The sequence below is a fragment of the Macaca mulatta genome, chromosome 10 (genome assembly GCF_049350105.2).
Source record: "Macaca mulatta isolate MMU2019108-1 chromosome 10, T2T-MMU8v2.0, whole genome shotgun sequence".
NCBI classification, from domain to species: domain Eukaryota; kingdom Metazoa; phylum Chordata; class Mammalia; order Primates; family Cercopithecidae; genus Macaca; species Macaca mulatta.
Genome location: NC_133415.1, coordinates 102,794,057 through 102,813,143, shown reverse-complemented (window position 1 = coordinate 102,813,143; position 19,087 = coordinate 102,794,057). Strand labels below are relative to the sequence as shown.

General features: G+C 47.9%; 1 non-coding gene and 1 pseudogene across 1 annotated transcript; both read right to left on the bottom strand.

The window, feature by feature from the left end:
• Positions 1-424: 424 nt before the first annotated feature.
• LOC114670729 (U6 spliceosomal RNA) lies at positions 425-527 on the bottom strand. The gene has a single exon (XR_003720419.1). It is a non-coding gene; the product is annotated as a U6 spliceosomal RNA (small nuclear RNA).
• A 15,047-nt stretch (positions 528-15,574) lies between these two features.
• Positions 15,575-16,645, bottom strand: LOC702451 (keratin, type I cytoskeletal 18 pseudogene; annotated as a pseudogene).
• Positions 16,646-19,087: the final 2,442 nt, after the last annotated feature.

Below are 19,087 nucleotides of genomic sequence, written 5' to 3'. Positions count from 1 at the left end.
GTTGCAGTGAACCAAGATCGCACCATTGCACTCCAGCCTGGGCAACAAGAGCAAAACTCCATCTAAACAAAAACAAAAACAAAAACAAAAACAAAACAGGTGTTTTAAAAAAAAAATCAAGCGGGCTAGGTGCAGTGGCTCATGGCTATAATCCCAGCATTTTGAGAGGCCAAGGCAGGAGGATCAGTTGAGCCCAGGAGTTCAAGACCAGCCTGGGCAAGATGGCAAGACTGTGTCAACAACAACAAAATTAATAATTAGTTGGGCATGGTGGCACACACCTGTAGTCCCAGCTACTTGGGAGGCTGAGGTGGAAGGATCCCTTGAGCCCAGGAGTTGGAGGCTGCAGTTAACTATGATCATGCCACTGCACTCCAGCCTGGGTGACAGAGAAGACTCCATCACTTTTTCTTTCTTTTAAATTAAAAATATGGAATGCTTTATGAATTTGTGTGTCATCCTTGCACAAGGGCCATGCTAATGTTCTCTGTATCATTCCAAATTTAGTGTATATGCTGCCAAAGCGAGTGCAGGACTTCATCTCTTAAAAAAATATATCAGGTGAACAGCATATGTAATAGGCTGCCTTTTGTGCAGAAGTAAATAAGATAATATCTGTCTCTGAGAGATCCAAGAAGCTGGCTGCTTCAGAGGACGGGAGCAGGGCGGGGAAGAAAGATGGCTTCTTTTTCTATAAGCATTTTTAAAATTTTTATTTATTGAGACAGAGTCTCACTCTGTTACCCAGCCTGGAGTGCAGTGCCATTATCTCGGCTCACTGCAAGCTCCGCCTCCCGGGTTCATGCCATTCTCCTGCCTCAGCCTCCTGAGTAGCTGGGACTATAGGTGCCCACCACCACGCCCAGCTAAATTTTTTATTTTTAGTAGAGAGGGGGTTTCACTGTGTTAACCAGGATGGTCTTGATCTCCCAACCTCGTGATCCACCTGCCTCGGCCTCCCAAAGTGCTAGGATTATAGGCGTGAGCCACCTCGCCCGGCACTTTTTTTTTTTTTTTTTGAGATGGAGTCTGGCTCTGTTGTCCAGGCTGGAGTGCAGTGGCTCAAGTTCGGCTCACTGCAACTTCCATCTCCCAAGTTCAAGTGATTCTCCTGCCTGGTCTCCTGAGGAGCAGCTGGGACTACAGACACATGCCACTGTGCCCAGCTAATTTTTGTATTTTTATTAGAAACGGGTTTTTACCATGTTGGCCAGGGTGGTCTTGAACTCCTGACCTCAGGTGATCCGCCTGCCTTGGCCTCCCAAAGTGCTGGGATTACAGGCGTGCGCCACTGTGCCCGGCCTCTAGAAGTCTTTGTTTGTTTGTTTTTGTTTTTAGATGAAGTCTTCCTCTGTCACCCAGGCTGGAGCGCAGTGGTATGATCTCAGCTCACTGCAACTTCTGCCTCCTGGGTTCAAGCGATTCTCCTGCCTCAGCATCCCCAAGTAGCCGGGACTACAAGTGTGCACCACCATGCCCAACTAATTTTTTTTTTTTAGTAGAGACGAGGTTTCACCATGTTGGCCAGGCTGCTCTTGAACTCTTGACCTCAGGTGATCCACCTGCCTCGGCCTCCCAAAGTGCTGGGATTACAGGTGTGAGCCCAGCCTAGAAGCCATTTTAAAGAATATGAATGTTTTATTTCAGAGATTATGTGTCACTATTTCAAGTAAACTTTTCATGAAAAAAATCCAGCGACAAAAAATGAGGCAGATACTGACAGCCTCTGAGACTCTTCTTCCTCTGTCCAATGGAGTAGTATGTCTGGTGACCAACCGGCCCAGTTTGCCTGGCACTGAGGGTGTTCTGGGGCAATCCCAGACAAAGTGGGAGGAGGTGGTCACCTTGGAAAAAGGAAAGTTGTGGAAGCCTTCAAAGGTGGATGTTGGGGGGCTGAGCTGGGCCCCGAAGCCAGGCCTCTGTGCACCTGCCCGGGTCCGATCACATGTCTGCCAGAGCCCAGTTCCACACCTGGGAGATCGATGCCTCTGGAGCTCAAGGCCTGAGATAGGCCACTGGGATGTCCCTATAGTGCAAAGCACACCTTCCCCAGTGAGTCTCTGGGCACTTGCAGGGTGGGCGGGCTCAGGGTCTCATACATGCACACTTGCTCCCACACTTCTCATTCAGACTGTCTCAGACTTGGCCCCTTACCCATCAGACTGCACTGATAGAGCCCTGCTCTCTCCATCTTCCTGGCAGAATCTGCCTCCAGGAAAATCCCAGGGTCTCCGGGCTCCCCTGCCGGCACCTGCCTTGCATACCTGTAGAGCTTTGTGCATCTTTGATCCCCAGCAGGTGAGAGGTATTGGCAAGAAGAGGAAAGTGAGAGCAAACTCTTTTCTTTTTCTTTTTTATTTAGGGACTTGGCTGCCGCGCAGACCACAGTGACCTGGCTCTCGCGGCTGCCCGCAGTCTCCTTTTTCCCCAAGGATGCCTGGAACACCCTTCCCCAGATCCTCCCAGAGCTGGCCTCAGTTCAAATATTACCTTAGTGATGTTAATGCCATTTCCCTTTCCCATCTCTGTCACATTGGCCTTGAGTGGTAGGCAAGATTATCAGCTCCATTTTATAAATGAGGAAACTGAGGCTCAGAGAGATGCTGTACTAACATGCCCAAGGCGTAGTGAGCAAGCTGTGGCGGGTACCTGGCTGAATGGGCTAGGATACTGTGATAAACCAGCTGTGCAGACAAGGTTCCTGCACCGCGTAGCTCACAGGCGAGGGGGAAGCGGGGTAACAGCTGGTTCAGTGTTCATGCAACTCTGAGGCACCTAAGGTGACTCAGAGGAGTGAGAGCCAGGCTGACTCCAGCTTGAGGTCACAGGCATGAGCAGGTGAGTGAAGGGGCTGGCGGAGGGTGGGGTAAGAGGACATTCCAGGTGACAGTGATAAAAAAGCCCAGGGGCAGATGAGTGTTCCAGGAAATGAAAGTGTTCAGGGAGGCCCCTTAGAGTTTCTGAGACTGCCAGTTTTTGTTGTTGTTGTTATTTTATTTTGTTTTATTTTTGGTGAAACGGAGTCTCATTGTCACCCAGGCTGGAGTGCAATGGCGTGATCTCGGCTCACTGCAACCTCCACTGCCCAGGTTCAAGCGATTCACCTGTCTCAGCCTCCCAAGTAGCTGGGATTACAGGCGCCTGCCACTGCATCCGGTTAATTTTTGTATTTTTAGTAGAGATGGGGTTTCACCATCTTGGCCAGGCTGGTCTTGAACTCCTGAACTTGTGATTCTTCCGCCTTGGCCTCCCAAAGTGCTGGGATTACAAGTGTGAGCCACCACACCCAGCTGAGACTGCCAGTATTTTTTTAAATCAGAAATGCTTAAATGGAGTTTAGAAAATTATGGTCTGTTTGTCGTACTTTTATTGAAAACATTAACACTTTTAACACATATATACAAATCACTACAGAGCATGGAGCCTGGGGTGGAGCCTAGCCCTTCAACCTCTGCTTCTGTGACCCCGGGTCAGTCCCTTCCCTTCAACTGTAACCACACCCAGGACAGGAGCTGAAACTGACGGCCACCTCAGCAGCCCCCGCCAACACACACCCCCTCACCAAGAGCAGCCCCTCTCCTGACCTCACCTGGCTTTTCTCACTTATCTTAGAGATTAATAGTTTCCAGATAAAATACAGATGCCCAATTACATGTGAAGTTTAGATAAACAACAAATAGGTTTTTAGTGTATAAGGCTGCATGAGACACATGCTTCATTTTAAATTCAAATTTAACTGGGCCTTCTGTGGTTTTATTTGCTATTATCTGCCAACCCTACTTGGAGATGGGCTCCTATCAGCGTTTCCAGCACAATCTATAACCAGTCCCCTGTTGATGGGCAATTAGGTCGTTTCCCATTTTTTGCTTTCCAGGAACAATAGCCCCATGAAGATCCTTGCACAAAGGACTCTGACCTCAGCTACGATTGTATCCACTGGGTGTGTTCCTAAAAGTCGCTTAGTCACTTTCCTGACTAGATTCCTGTGGCCATGGAGACCCCATGGATCAGAGGAATTCCTTCTCAGTCTCCATCGAAAGCAACTCCCTGTCACTCTCCCAATCTCACTCTCTATCAACCTTGCTCTTTCTCGTCTCTCTCCATCTCTCTCTTTTTTTTTTTTTTTTGAGACAGAGTCTCGCTCAGTTGGCCAGGCTAGAGTGTAGTGGCGCGATTTCGGCTCCCTGCAACCTCTGCCTCCCAGGCTCAAGAGATTCTTGTGCCTCAGCCTTCTGAGCAGCTGGGACTACAGTCGTGTGCCACCAAGCCCAGTTAATTTTTGTATTTTTAGTGGAGACAGGGTTTCGCCATGTTGGCCGGGCTGGTTTCAAACTCTAGAACTCAAGTGATCTGCCCAATTCAGCCTTCCAAATTGCTGGGATTACAGGCGTGAGCCACCGCACCCAGCCTCTGTTTCTCTGCATCTGTCTCTTTCCGCCTCTCTCTGCTTCTATAGATCTCTGACTCTCAGTCTTTCTCTCGCAATCTCCCCAGACTGTCAGCCTCTGTCCCTTCTCAGAGACTTTCTCCTTTTGACCCAGCAGCTCTACAAACAAAATAATCTGACAAGTTGGGGAAGATGTATTTTTAAGGATGCTCACTCTAGTACTGTCTGTAGGAGTCAAGCTAGAAACAACCTAAACACCTATTGCTAAACAAAGTATGCTCCGTCCCTACCAGGCAGCATCATGCGGCCATTGGAAATAAAACCACATCAACATGGAAAGATGTTGACAGATATCAGCGTGAAAAACACAAGTTATAGATGGACAGTAAAGCATTCGCGCATTTTCGGTTTCAATCAAAACTATAATGACCCGGGCCAGGCAAGGTGGCTCACGCCTGTAATCCTAGCACTTTGGGAGGATGAGGCGGGTGGATTGCCTGAGCTCAGGAGTTCAAGACCAGCCAGGGCAATATCGTAAAACCCTGTCTCTACTAAAATACAAAAAATCAGCCTGGCATGGCAGCGTGTACCTGTAGTCCCAGCTACTTGGGAGGCTGAGACAGGAGAATCACTTGAACCTGGGAGGTGGAGATCGCAGTGAGCCGAGATTGCGCCATTGCACTCCAGCCTGGGCAACAGAGCAAGACACTCTCTCAATAAAAATAAAAATTAAAAAAATATATATATATATATAATAACGCAAAGACATGTAAGAGTTTCACTACTGATTGAAATTGTCATCCTGGTTGTCTCAGGGACTGGGGCGGGGGGGCCGTAGGAGGAGGAGTGGCTTCCACTTCCTTCTTTATATTTGTCTTCCCTGTTACTTTTTTTTTAAACAAGGGGCATTGTAATTTTTAACACTGTGCATTTGTGCATATTTGCTTTATTATACCCTACCTGTGTGCTCATGTGTGTGTGTATATGTATATTTTTTATATGCACATACACTATTATTTTCTAAACCATATCAGAGTGGATTAGAGATGTCATGCCCCTTTACCCCATACTCTTTACTGTATGTCTGCTAAGAACAAGGACATTCTATTATGTAACTGTGATATGATTATCAAAATCAGGAAATCTAACAGGGATCAATTACTTATTCCTTATTCCATAGGCCATATTCAGTTGGCCCAATAACATCCTTTATAGCAACCCTCACAACCTCAAGGATTCAATTCAGGATCGTGCAGCATTGCAGTTAGTTGTCAGGCATCTTTAGTTTCTGATCTTGACGTTTTGAAAGATTTGCGGACTCCCTCCATTGGATTTGCCTGATGCTTCCTTATGATGACACTCAGCCTCTATGTTTTCCTTCCTGGAACCGCAGGAGTGGTGCTGCCTCTTCAGTACATCCCATTGAGTCACCTATGGTCTGTTCCATTATCTGTGACAGTAACTTTCATCGCTTAGTTAAGATGGGATCAGCTAGGTTTTGACACTAGCAGCGATTCTACAAAGTCACTAATTTTCCCTTTCTAAATAATGTATGCAATCATCTGAGACCATGTAAATAGACTAGATGATTTTTTTTGTTTTTTTGGTTTTTTTTTAGACAGTGTATCACTCTGTTGCCCAGCCTGGAGTGCAGTTGACGGGATCTCGGCTCACTGCAACCTCCACCTCCTGGACTTAAAAGATCCTCCCACGTCAGCCTCCTAGCTGGGATTACAGGTGTGCGTCACCACACCTGGCTATTTTTTTTTACATGTTTTTTGTAGAGAGGGGGTTTCACCATGTTGCCCAGGCTGATCTCAAACTCCTGGGCTTAGGCGATCTTCCTACTTAGGCATCCCAAAGTGCTGGGATTACAGGTGTAAGCCACTGCGCCCAGCCCTAGATGATTTTTATAATCAGAAAGGTAATCATGACTTTAAATTCTTGCAACCTGTAAGGGCTGAGCTAATCCACCTGACTCTAATCACCAGGAGTCTCCACCCCACCCCTGTCACAATGTGTTTAATGTAGCACTATCCTGTCTTTTTTTTTTTTTTCTTGAGACGGAGTCTTGCTCTGTCACCCAGGCTGGAGTGCAGTGGCATGATCTCGGCTCACTGCACCCTCCACCTCCTGGGTTCAAGTGATTACTACTGCCTCAGCCTCCCGAGTAGCTGGGACTACAGGAGCCTGCTACCACGCCTAGCTAATTTTTGTATTTTCAGTAGAGACTGGGTTTCTCTTGACCTCGTGATCCAACTGCCTTGGCCTCTCAAAGTGCTGGGATTACAGGCATGATCCACCACGCCCTGCCTTTCTGGTCTTACATTACCTAAGGACTTTTGAAACCAGCCTACAGATGGATTTCACCTGAGGCTTTTTTAAAGATACAGATTCCCAGGCCCCACCAATTAGAATCTCTAAGGCAGGGGCCTGAGAATAGATTTTTGTAGCAAGTGTCCCCCAGGTAATTCATCTCTTCAGGCCAAATTAGGGAATCACTTCACTTCATAGTAATGTTTAGTCATCAAACATTAACAGCTAGCCTGCTGGGATGGGGTTGGGCCCTGGGAGGTCTCAGGAATGGATGAGACAAACAATAATGACATTGGTAGCTTGCACTGATTAAGCACTTACATTGTGCAATGTTCTGGATTATTTCACTAAATTCCCACAACTCTATGAGAAAGACACTTATTAGCCCCATTTACAGATAAGCACAAACGGATTAGAATAACTTGTTCAAGGTCAAGTTAGTGAGTGGTCACCTGACCCCTAGATTAGCTAGTGTGGATGCTGGGAATAGGAGACTCCACGCAGTCTGTGCTGGGGACTATACATCTAATCGCACCTCTGCACTGGAATATCAAGTCTCACTTCTTGTCCTGGGCAAATGACCTCAGCTTCTCTGGGCTCCATTCCCTCCTCTACAAAGGTAATGCTATTTAGTATCCCTCCACCAACGCTGGCTAAGCTAATTCCATGAGATCCACTTTCCTGGAGAAACTGAATGCTTGGTTTTGATCACCTTTCAGGGCCTAAAGTGGGAAGGATTAAATCAAAATTACTGTCAGGAACCAGGGATGAAAATAATTACCATCATTGTCGCTATTCTTGTATTCATGGAGCCCAGCTGAGCCCTGCATGGGACATTCAGCAGAAGACACTGCAGAGAGCCAGGAAATAACAAGGGAGGAATAAAGGGACCACACTGAGGACCTCGGCAGGTAGGACCCCACCTGGCAGCAGCCATCTTGCCTGCCCACCTGTCTTGCCTTCTCTGCCTTCCAAGTTCCGACTTCATGTGCTTCCGATTTGAGGCCCCGCCTCCCCATGGTGATGGACAACGGGAGGCCAGAGCCAGGGGGTGACACTGCCCCCTTCAGGCTCTCCTTACCGCTGCACCAGACTCCTTCCAGGGTGGACAAGCTGCCACGGAAAGAAAGTAACCATTGGAAAAAGTCCCCCTTTTAGCTCTATTTCAATTCTAGAAACACTTATTGAGTCTACCCGGGGTGAGGCATGGAGACCAGTGGTGCATAAGACAGACACAGCCATTACACTCAAGGGCTTAACTTCTTGTAATTGAACAAATAATTTAATGAGAAGGTGTCGGTCGTTTGGCACAGAGCAGATGTTCAGAACGTTTATTCTGCAAACGTATGTCGAGTAGGGTTGCTAGAGTTAACCAATAAAAATACAGAATGCTCAGTTAACTGAATTTCAGATAAATAGCAAATAATTTTTAGTATGAATATTCCTGGCATTTACTTCCTGGCCTGCTTGTGCAAATTATTCACACTCATATGCAATATTTGGAAAATATTTATACTAAAAAAAATTTGGCCAGGTGCGGTGGCTTGTGCCTATAATCCTAGCACTTTGGGAGGCCAAGGCAGAAAGATCTGTTGAGCCCAGGAGGGAGAGGTCGCAGCGAGCTTGATGGTGCCACTGCACTCCCGCTTGGGAAATGAAGCAAGACCCTATCTGGAAAAAAAAAAAAAAAATAGGCAAAGATGGGCCTGGGGCACCCAATATTTCAGAGGAAAGGGAATGTGTGTACTCCTTGAGGTGGGGAACATGACCCACTTGAGGTGCAGAAAGAAGACTTGTATGGGGCCCGGCGCAGTGGCTCACCCCTGTAATACCAGCACTTTGGGAGGCCGAGGCAGGCGGATCACCTGAGGTTGGGAGTTCGAGACCAGCCTGACCAGCCTGAGAAACCCCATCTCTACTAAAAATACAAAATTAGCTGGGCGTGGTGGCGCATGCCTGTAATCCCAGCTACTCAGGAGGTTGAGGGAGGAGAATTGCTTGAACCTGGAAGGCAGAGGTTGAGGTGAGCCAAGGTTGCACCATTGCACTCCAGCACTCCAACCTGGGCAACAAGAGCGAAACTCTGTTTTTTTTGTTTTTGTTTTTTTTGTTTTTTTAAATAATAATAAGGCCCGTATGGTTGGAGTAAAAAGAGTGCAGAAGTAGATGTGAAAATATCAACCTAAGTAACAGAAAGAGGCTCTCTAAAAGAGAAAGAGTCCTCAGCCTCCTGAGTAGTTGGGTCCACAGGGGTGCATCACCATGTCTGGCTAATTTTTTATAGAGGTGGAGCCTTTCTATATTGCCCAGGCTGGTTTAGAACTCCTGGACTCAAGCTATCCTCCTGCCTCCACCTCCCAAAGTGCTGGGATTACAGGTATGAGCCACTGCACCTGGCCATATGCAGGATTTTAAGATAACAACCAGAATCATGACTGACAGAGTCACATAAGGAACATCAGACATTCATAAATTGAATATAATCTGTAGAATATTCACATTAATTGGCCAGGCACGGTGGCTCACGCCTGTAATCCCAGCACTTTGGAAGGCCAAGGTGGGTGGATCACATGGTCAGGAGTTCGAGACCAGCCTGGCCAACATAGTGAAACCCCATGTCTACTAAAAAATACAAAAAATAAGCAAGGTGTGGTGGCGGGTGCATGTAGTCCCATCTACTTGGGAGGCTGAGGCAGGAGAATCGCTTGAACCTGGGAGGCAGAGGTTGCAGTGAGCTGAGACTGTGCCATTGCACTCCAGCTGGGGCAATAGTGTGAGACTCTGTCTCAACAACAAAAACAAAAAATTCATGGCTGGGTGTGGTGGCTCATGCAATTCACAGCTGGGCGTGGTGGCTCATGCCTGTAATCCCAGCACTTTGGGCAGCCAAGGCGGATGTATCACGAGGTCAGGAGATCGAGACCATCCTGGTTGACACGGTGAAACCCTGTCTCTACTAAACAAAATACAAAAAATTAGCTGGGCGTAGTGGTGGGCGCCTGTAGTCCCAGCTACTCGGGAGGCTGAGGCAGGAGAATGGCGTGAACCCGGGAGGTGGAGCTTCCAGTGAGCCGAGATCGTGCCACTGCACTCCAGCCTGGGCAACAGAGCAAGACTCTGTCTCATAAAAAAAAAAAAAAAAAAAAAAATCACATTAATAAAATATCCATACACATTTAACTTTAGAAGAGATTAACATAACCAAAATTATGACAGATAACATTAGGAATCTATGGATTTATATAATTTTTGAAATATTTATACCAATAACATACCCATAAATGTAACTGAAAGATCTAGTAATAGAATCACTTATCACTTGACAATGCTTCCTGTACAACTTACCAGATAAATCTAATCGTTTAATATCTCTACAAGTTGAGAAATACATCATTAGAGGCCCTCCATGGGCCCAACTGCAAAATCCCAAAGTTCATTCCAGTTCAAAAAGACTTAATTGGCTGGGCGTGGTGACTCAGGCCTGTTAATCCCAGCACTTTGGGAGGCTGAGACGTGAGGACTACTTGAGGCCCGGAGTTCCAGACCAGCCTGGGTAACATAGTGAGATTCCCATCTCTGCAACAACAAATAAATACAAATTTAAAAGAAAAAGAAAACCTGCCAGGCATGGTGGCTCACGCCTGTAATCCCAGCACTTTGGGAGGCCGAGGCGGGCGGATCACCTGAGGTCAGGAGTTCAAGACCAGCCTGACTAACATGGTGAAGCCCCGTCTCTACTAAAATACAAAAATTAGCCCGTCATTGTGGCACACACCTGTAATCCCAGTTACTCAGGAGGCTAAGGCAGGAGAATTGCTTGAACCTGGGAGGCAGAGGTTGCAGTGAGCTGAGATTGCGCCACTGCACTCCAGCCTGGGCAACAGAGCAAGACTCCATCTCAACAACAACAACAACAAAAATTAGCCAGGCGTGGCGGCGTGCCTGTAATTCAGGCTACTTGGGAGGCTGAGACAGGGCGAATTGCTTGAACCCGGGAGGCGGAGGTTTCAGTGAGCTGAGATCGCGACACTGCACCCCAGCCTGGGTGACAGAGCGAGACTCTGTCTCAAAAAAAAGAGGAGGAGAAGAAGGAGGAGGAAGAAGGAGGAGGAGGGGAAGGAGGAGGGGGAGGAGGAAGAGGAGGAAGAGGAAGAGGAGGAAGAAGAGGAAGAGGAGGAAGAAGAGGAAGAGGAGGAAGAAGAGGAAGAGGAGGAAGAAGAGGAAGAGGAGGAAGAAGAGGAAGAGGAGGAAGAAGAGGAAGAGGAGGGAGAAGAAGAAGAGGAGGGAGAAGAAGAAGAGGAGGGAGAAGAAGAAGAGGAGGGAGAAGAAGAAGGGGAAGGAGAAGAAGAAGGGGAAGGGGAAGGAGAAGGGGAAGGGGAAGGGGAAGGAGAAGGAGAAGGAGAAGGAGAAGAAGAAAACCTGGGCTGGGGGCGGGGGCTCACACCTGTAATCCCAGCACTTTGGGAAGCCGAGGTGGGCGAATCACGAGGTCAGGAGATCAAGACCATCCAGGCTAACATGGTGAAAACCCATCTCCACTAAAAAATAGAAAAAATTAGCCAGGCATGGTGGTGGGGACCTGTAGTCCCAGCTACTCGGGTGGCTGAGGCAGGAGAATGGCATGAACCCAGGAGGCGGAGCTTGCAGTGAGCCGAGATTGTGCCACTGCACTCCAGCCTGGGCTACAGAGTGAGACTCTATCTCAACAAAAAAAAAAAAAAAAAAAAAAAAGAAAAAGAAAAGAAAACCTGGTTAACATAGGGGATATCAAGTTTTTAGTTTTGTAGCAGTGTATTTTTAATATATCTTTAGAAGGACATATAAATAATTCCCTTCTAATTATAGCCAACTTAATCACACACAAAATGCTTTTCATAAATTCTCCCTTCATGAACATCATCATGACTTATTCGGACCACTGAAGATGTGCTTTGACTCTCTGCCCTGTCTTATACTTCCTCTTCTCTTATACTTCCTTACTTTAGAACATAAATTTACCAAAGATTCTTTCCCATACAAAATTATTCTCTTTTCTTAACCTTCCTTATTAAAAATATATCTTCATATCCATAACTTTCTTCATATCTCTCTCAGTTATTGGTACTACTATCTTGTTTCTATTTCCTTCATAAGTCCATTTTTTCTTTTCTGTTTTTGAGATGGTGTCTCGCTCTGTCGCCCAGGCTGGAATGCAGTAACGCAATCTCGGCTCACTGCAAGCTCTTCCTTCTGGGTTCAAGCGATTCTCCTGCCTCAGCTTCCCATGTAGCTAGGACTACAGGCACGAGCCATCACGCCCAGCTAATTTTTGTATTTTTAGTAAAGATGGGGTTTTGCCATGTTGGCCAGGCTGGTCTCAAACTCTTGACCTCAGGTCATCTGCCCACCTCAGCCTCCCAAAGTGCTGGGGTTACAGGCGAGAGCCACCGCGCCCAGCCAGTCCATATTTTTTAAAAACTTACATAACTTCCAAATTAAACAAAATTATTCTTTTATTTTCAATAAAGAACACATTTTTTGGTCAGGTGCGGTGGCTCACGCCTGTAATCCCAACACTTTGGGAGGCCAAGGCGGGCGGATCACGAGGTCAGGAGATCAAGACCATCCTGGCTAACACGATGAAACCCTGTCTCTACTAAAAATATAAAAAAATTAGCCAGGTGTGGTGGCGAGCGCCTGTAGTCCCAGCTACTCGGGAGGCTGAGGCAAGAGAATAGTGTGAACCAGGGAGACAGAGCTTGCAGTGAGCAGAGATGGCGCCACTGCACTCCAGCTTGGCAACACAGCAAGACTCCATCAAAAAAAAAAAAAAAAACCACAGTTTTGACCGGGCACAGTGGCTCACGACTGTAATCCCAGCACTTTGGGAGGCCGAGGAGGGTGGATCACTTGAGGCCAGGAGTTCAAGACCAGCTTGGGCAACATAGTAAGTCCCTATCTCTACAAAAAAAAAAAAAAAATTAGGTGGGTTGGCTGGGCGCGGTGGCTTATGCCTGTAATCTCAGCACTCTGGGAGGCCGAGGCAGGCGGATCACGGGGTCAGGAGATCGAGACCATCCTGGCTAACACGGTGAATGAAACTCTGTCTCTACAAAAAATACAAAAAAAAAAAATTAGCCAGGCATGGTGGCGGGCACCTGTGGTCCCAGCTACTCAGGAGGCTGAGGCAGGAGAATGGCATGAACCCAGGAGGTGGAGCTTACAGTGAGCCGAGATCGCGCGATCGTACTCCAGCCTGGGCAACAGAGCTAGACTCCGTCTCAAAAAAAAAAAAAAAAATTAGGTGAGTGTGGTGGCACATGTCTATAGTCCCAGCTACTTGGGAGGCTGAGGCAGGAGGATCACTTGAGCCCAGGAGTTCAAGGCTGCAGTGAGCTATGATTGTGCCATTATACTCCAGTCTAGGGGACAGAGTAAGACCCTGTCTCTAAAACAAAACAAAACAAAACAAAAAAGCCTCTACCAAAAAGAGGGAGGCTCACCTGAGAGAAAACTCACCAGCGCAGAAAAGGTGAGCCATGGAAGCAGTGAGCTCAAAGGGCTCTAGTGTATACTGTACACCAATTCCAAGAATCACTGATTTTTTCCAGTGCTAATCTTTTTCAGGTCCCATTTCTGACACCATATATGTCAACCTAAATTAACAGAGAGAGGCTCTCTAGAAGAAAAAGATATTTAGTCGGGAATAGAGCATTGCCATGGGTACATGTGTCATAGCAAACTACTGTATATTTGGGGAGGTAAAGGAAGACAAAGGTTTTCGTTTTGTTTGTTTTTTGAAACAAGGTCCCCCTCTGTTGCCCAGGCTGGAGTGTAGTGACACAATCATAGCTCAGGGAAGCCTTGGACTCCTGGACTCAAGCGATCTCGCCTCAACCTCCTGAGTAGCTGGGACTGCAGGTGCGTGCCACCACACATGGATAGACAAAGGTTGGTTCTTTTTGATGATCAAGTATCAACCGAGCTATGGAACAGACAAAGGTTTTTAAAGGACAAAATGAGGGTTATGCTTTTTAAAAATTTTATTTTTTATCTTTGAGACAGGGTCCCGTTGCGTCATCCAGGCTGGGGTACAGTGGTACAATCTTGGCTTATTGCAGCATCAACCTCCTGGGCTCAAGCAATCCTCCTGCCTCAGCCTCCTGAATAGCTGGGACCAGAGGCGGGTGTCACCACACCCAGCTAATTTTTTTTTTTTTTTTTAAGAGGTGGGTCTGGCTTTGGTCTCGAACTCCTGGGCTGGAACTCCTGGGCTCCAGCAATCCTTCTATCTCTGCCTCCCAAAGTTCTGGGATTACAGGCATAAGCCACCGTGCCCAGCCTACATAATTAATTTTTTTTCAAAGACAAGATCTCACTATGTTGGCCAGACTGGTCTCTAACTCCTGGCCTCAAGCGATCCTCTTGCCTCGGGCCTCCCAAAATGTTGGGATTATAGGTGGGAGCCATTGCGCTGGGCAGGTAATTTTTTTTTTAATTTATCTTTGGCTACAAAGATCATTAACACGGGTGTCGGCAGTGTGAGGTTGTACAGGCAGTTGCTGAGCAGATGTCCTTGTAGAAGTATTTTTTGTATAAAGTTGCATTCCGGGCTGGGTGCAGTGGGTCATGCCTGTAATCCAAGCACTTTAGGAGGCTGAGGTGGGAAGATCCCCTGAGGTCAGAAGTTCAAGACCAGCCTGGCTAACATAGTGAAACCCTGTCTCTACTAAAAATACAAAAATTAGCCGGGCATGGTGGTGCGTGCCTGTAATCTCAGCTACTAGGGAGGCTGAGGCAGAAGAATCGCTTGAACCTGGGAGGCAGAGGTTGCAGTGAGCCAAGATCATGCCATTATGCTCCAGCCTGGGCAACGAGAGTGAAACTCCGTCTCAAAAAAAAAAAAAAAAAAAGTTGCATTGCAATGGCCTTTGTGCAAGGTTGTTTTGTGATGTTTGTGATCTTTTGTGATGGTTTTTGTTATTAGGCATACAAGCATTCATTGCATAGCCTTGCCTGACTATGTGTCAGGGTTTTTTGGGGTTTTTTTGAGAGGCAGTTTCACTCCTGGTGTCAGGGTTGTTTTGTTTCACACTAGTGACTATGTTTTGATTCTGAAACGTAGAATCACAAGAAGCCGAGGTTGGAGAGGGAGGCAGCTGGCAGAGGTCACAGGATCTTGAGGACCCTGTGGGGTGTGGGGCTTTGAGGGTAACTGAAGCCACTGAAGGGTTTTAAAGGATATGGTCACATTTGGATTTTTGGAAGATCCTTCTGGCTGCTTGGTGGCGGGGGATTGGATGTTGGCTGGGCAGCAATGGAGAGAGCTCAAATGGAAAGTTGTGGCAATATTTCAGATGAGATCACAGTGGCTTTTAAGATGTAGGTGCCAGTGGGATGATAAGAAAACACAAATGTGTGTTTTGCTTTTTTTTACCTCTGAACTTTTTATTGACCTCCTGTTCCCCAAAGGGTACCCTGCTTCCACTGGCTTAATGTCTCAGAACTTTGGTGTCATTGGTCTCAGACACCATTTTGCCATCCACTATCTGGTGGGTAGTGGTCTTTTGGATGGTTTGCATGGAGTTGCGGCTGTCCAGGGCATCACCAAGATTGAAGTCCTCGCTCTCTTCCAGCAGGCGGCAGTAGGTGGTGATCTCAGCCTCCAGCTTGACCTTATGTTCAGCAGGGCCTCCTACTCCTGGGCCTAGTGCTATCTCTCTGCCTGGGTCTATGCCAGCTCTGACTCCAGGTGCAGCAGTATCCTGCTGAGCTGTTCCATCTGCAGGGCATAGCAGGCCTCCACCTCCCTCAGGCTGTTCTCCAAGCTGGCCTTCAGATTTCTCATGGAGTCCAGATAGATCTCCAAGGACTGTACATTTCAGTTCTGTGAGAGTCATCCCAGCAGCTCCAACCTTGGTGGACTGCGTGGTGACTACTGTGGTGCTCTCCTCAGTCTACTGAGACCAGTACTTGTCCAGCTCCTCTCGGTTCTTCTGAGTCAGCTCGTCATATTGGGCCCGGATGTCTGTCATGATCTTGCCGAGGTCCTGAGATTTGGGGCATCTACCTCCACGGTCAACCCAGAGCTGGCAATCTGGGCTTGTAGGCCTTTTACTTCCTCTTTGTGGTTCTTCTTCATGAAGAGCAGCTCCTCCTTGAGAGCCTCGATCTCTGTCTCCAGCTGCAACCAAGTGACACTGATGTCATCAATGACCTTGTGGAGCCCATGGATGTTGCTCTCCACAGACTGGCACATAGCCAGCTCTGTTTCCTACTTGATTCTAAAGTCAGCAAGATGGGTACTGTCGACCTGCAGAACGATGCGAGCATTGTCCACGGTATTTGTGAAGATCTGAGCCTTCAGGTCCTCGATGGTTTTGAAGTAATGGCTCCAGTCTCTGACCTGGGTCCCTTCTTCTCCAGGTGTTCCCAGATTTTGCTCTCCAGCTTCTGGTTCTTGGTCTCCAGGCTCCTCATTCTGTCCAGGTAGGAGGCCAGAAGGTCGTTCAGGCTTTGCATGCTCTCCTTCTCATTCTGGATGCCTCCCATTCCTGCCAGATCCCTAGCCATCCCCACGGACAGGTCCCCGGACCCCATGCCACCCCGGAAGCTGGTGGAGCAGGATTTGGAGATCCGGGAACCAGAGCCCCTGGTGCCTGCATAGATGCTGACTGGGCTGCTGACCAGCAAGGTGCCATAGCTAGGCGTCTGGACAGAGCCCAGGGACCAGTAGGGTAGTTGGTGGAGAAGGTGGAGTGGTGAAGCTCATGCTGTCCAGGGGGGAGAGTGAGAGGACAGGACTCAGGCTTTGCTGACATTATTTCTTTTTTATTATTTTTTTGAGACAGTGCCTCACTCTGTCACCTAGGCTGGAGTGGCGCAACTGCGGCTCACTGCAACCTCTGCGTCCAGGGTTCTGTGATTCTCCTGCCTCAGCCTACCGAGTAGCTGGGACTACAGGCACCCACTACCATGCCCAGCTAATTTTTGTATTTTTAGTAGAGACGGGGTTTCATCATGTTGGCCAGGCTGGTCTCAAACCCCTGACCTCAAGTGATCTGCCCGCCTAGGCTTCCCAAAGTGCTGGGATTACAGGTGTGAGCCCCCACACCTGGCCCAAATGTGTTATTTAAGAGCTAAAATTAACTTGAGACAACAGAGCGAGACTCCATCTCAAAAAAATAAAAATAAATAAAATTAACTTGATTTGGTAATATGGGGCATGGAGGTGGACAAGGAGTTAAAGATGAGGTGTGGGTTAATTCTTGAGCAATTACAAGGATGGTGGTTATGTCTGCTGGGAAAGAGAAGCCGAGCAGACAGCGTGGGGTGGTAGGAAGGTGGTGGATGAGTTCAGTTTGAGTCATGCAGAACTTAGAATGCCTTTATTTATTTATTTATTTAGAGACAGAGTTTCGCTCTTGTTGTCCAGGCTGGACTGCAATGGCGCAATCTTGGCTCACCGCAACCTCTCCCTCCCGGGTTCAAGTGATTCTCCTGCCTCAGCCTCCAGAGTAGCTGGGATTACAGGCATGTGCCACCACACCTGGCTAATTTTGTATTTTTAGTAGAGATGGGGTTTCTCCATGTTGGTCAGTCTGGTCTCGAACTCCTGCCTCGGCCTCCCAAAGTGCTGGGATTACAGGCGTGAGCCACCACACCCAGCCTAGGATGCCTTTAAATCACACAGCTGAGCAGGTCTACAAGGAAGCTGGCCTAGAGCTCCAGAGAGCTGTCAGGCCTAGGATCATCGTTCTGGGCGCACTGACACAAGAATGGTAATGAAGACCAACGGCAGAGGGGTGAGTGGGTGAATCTGCCCAGGAAGGGAACATAGGGTGAGTGGGAGCAGAGCCTGAGGAATCCCACTAGCGAGGAGAAGAGAACCAGGAGGAGCAGGCTGCCGAGGAAACAGAATAGGAATATGGCAGAGAACTGAGAAACCAGGAGGGCCTCCCAGCTGAAAAGTCAACAGAAGCAACTTCTGTGAAAAGAGGGAGGGATCAAGAGCGCCTTGAAGAGGGAGCTGGACAAGGACTAATGTCTCAGTTCAAATGTCATTTTCTCGACCTGTTTTGGCATGACACAGGATTTCATTTCCAGAGGATGTCAGACCTCAAAGAAACAGGCACAAATTGCAGTTCTCTGAGGTAACTGGAGTCCAGGACTCAACCGATACTTAGACAAAGGTGGCCTGCATGGATATGGAGGCGGAAGAGGCCTCCCAGGTATCTGGCTGGGGTAGTTACCACTGCAAGATGGAATAATACAAAAGAGGGCATGGGTGAAGATTGGAGATGCTGGCTGTATTAAATATGAGGTTTCAGGGCTGGGTGCAGTGGCTCACACCTGTAATACCAGCACTTTCAGAGGCTGAGGCAGTCGGATCACATGAGGTCAGGAGACGAGCCTGACCAACATGATGAAACACCATCTCTACTAAAAATACAAAATTAGCTGGGTATGGTGGTGGGCGCCTGTAATCCCAGCTACTCGGGAGACTGAGGCACGAAAATCACTTGAACCTGGGAGGCAGAGGTTGCAGTGAGCCAAGACTGCACCACTGCACTCCAGCCTGGGCAAAAAGAGCGGAACCCCAACTCAAAAAAGCAAAACAAAACAAACAGGTTCCAGGCCAGGCTCGGTGGCTGACACCTGTAATCCCAGCACTTTAGGAGGCCAAGGTGGACCACCTGAGCCCAGGGGTTCAAGCCCAGCCCAGGCAACATAGTGAGACCCTCTTTTTTTTTTTTTTTTTTTTTTTTTTTGAGACGGAGTCTCGGTCTGTTGCCCGGGCTGGAGTGCAGTGGCCGGATCTCAGCTCACTGCAAGCCCCGCCTCCTGGGTTCACGCCATTCTCCTGCCTCAGCCTCCCGAGTAGCTGGGACTACAGGCGCCCGCCACCTCGCCCGGCTAGTTTTTTGTATTTTTTAGTAGAGACGGGGTTTCACCATGTTAGCCAGGATGGTCTCGATCTCCTGACCTCGTGATCCGCCCGTCTCAGCCTCCCAAAGTGCTGGGATTACAGGCTTGAGCCACCGCGCCCGGCGACCCCGTATTACTTAAAAAAAAAAAAACCAAAAAAAAAACCTAAGGTTTCTATGGGATTGGAATGAAGCTCAAGCAGCCAAACACTACAGTGGGCACCCACGATGCTGTGCAGGGAGAGCTCTGTATACTTTGCTCCTTGGATCCTAGCATCCTTAAGAGGCAGATAAAATTATCTCCACTTCATAGGAGACAGGTTCAGAAAATATTCACTAGATGCCCCACAGCTCACAGCAGAGTATGAACTTAAACACATCCAGGACCTGAAACTTGACCCTGCAGAGTCCCTTTACTACAAGCCCTCAGCACTGCTGCCGTTATGCACACGCAGCAGAAGCCGCATGTCTAAAACCT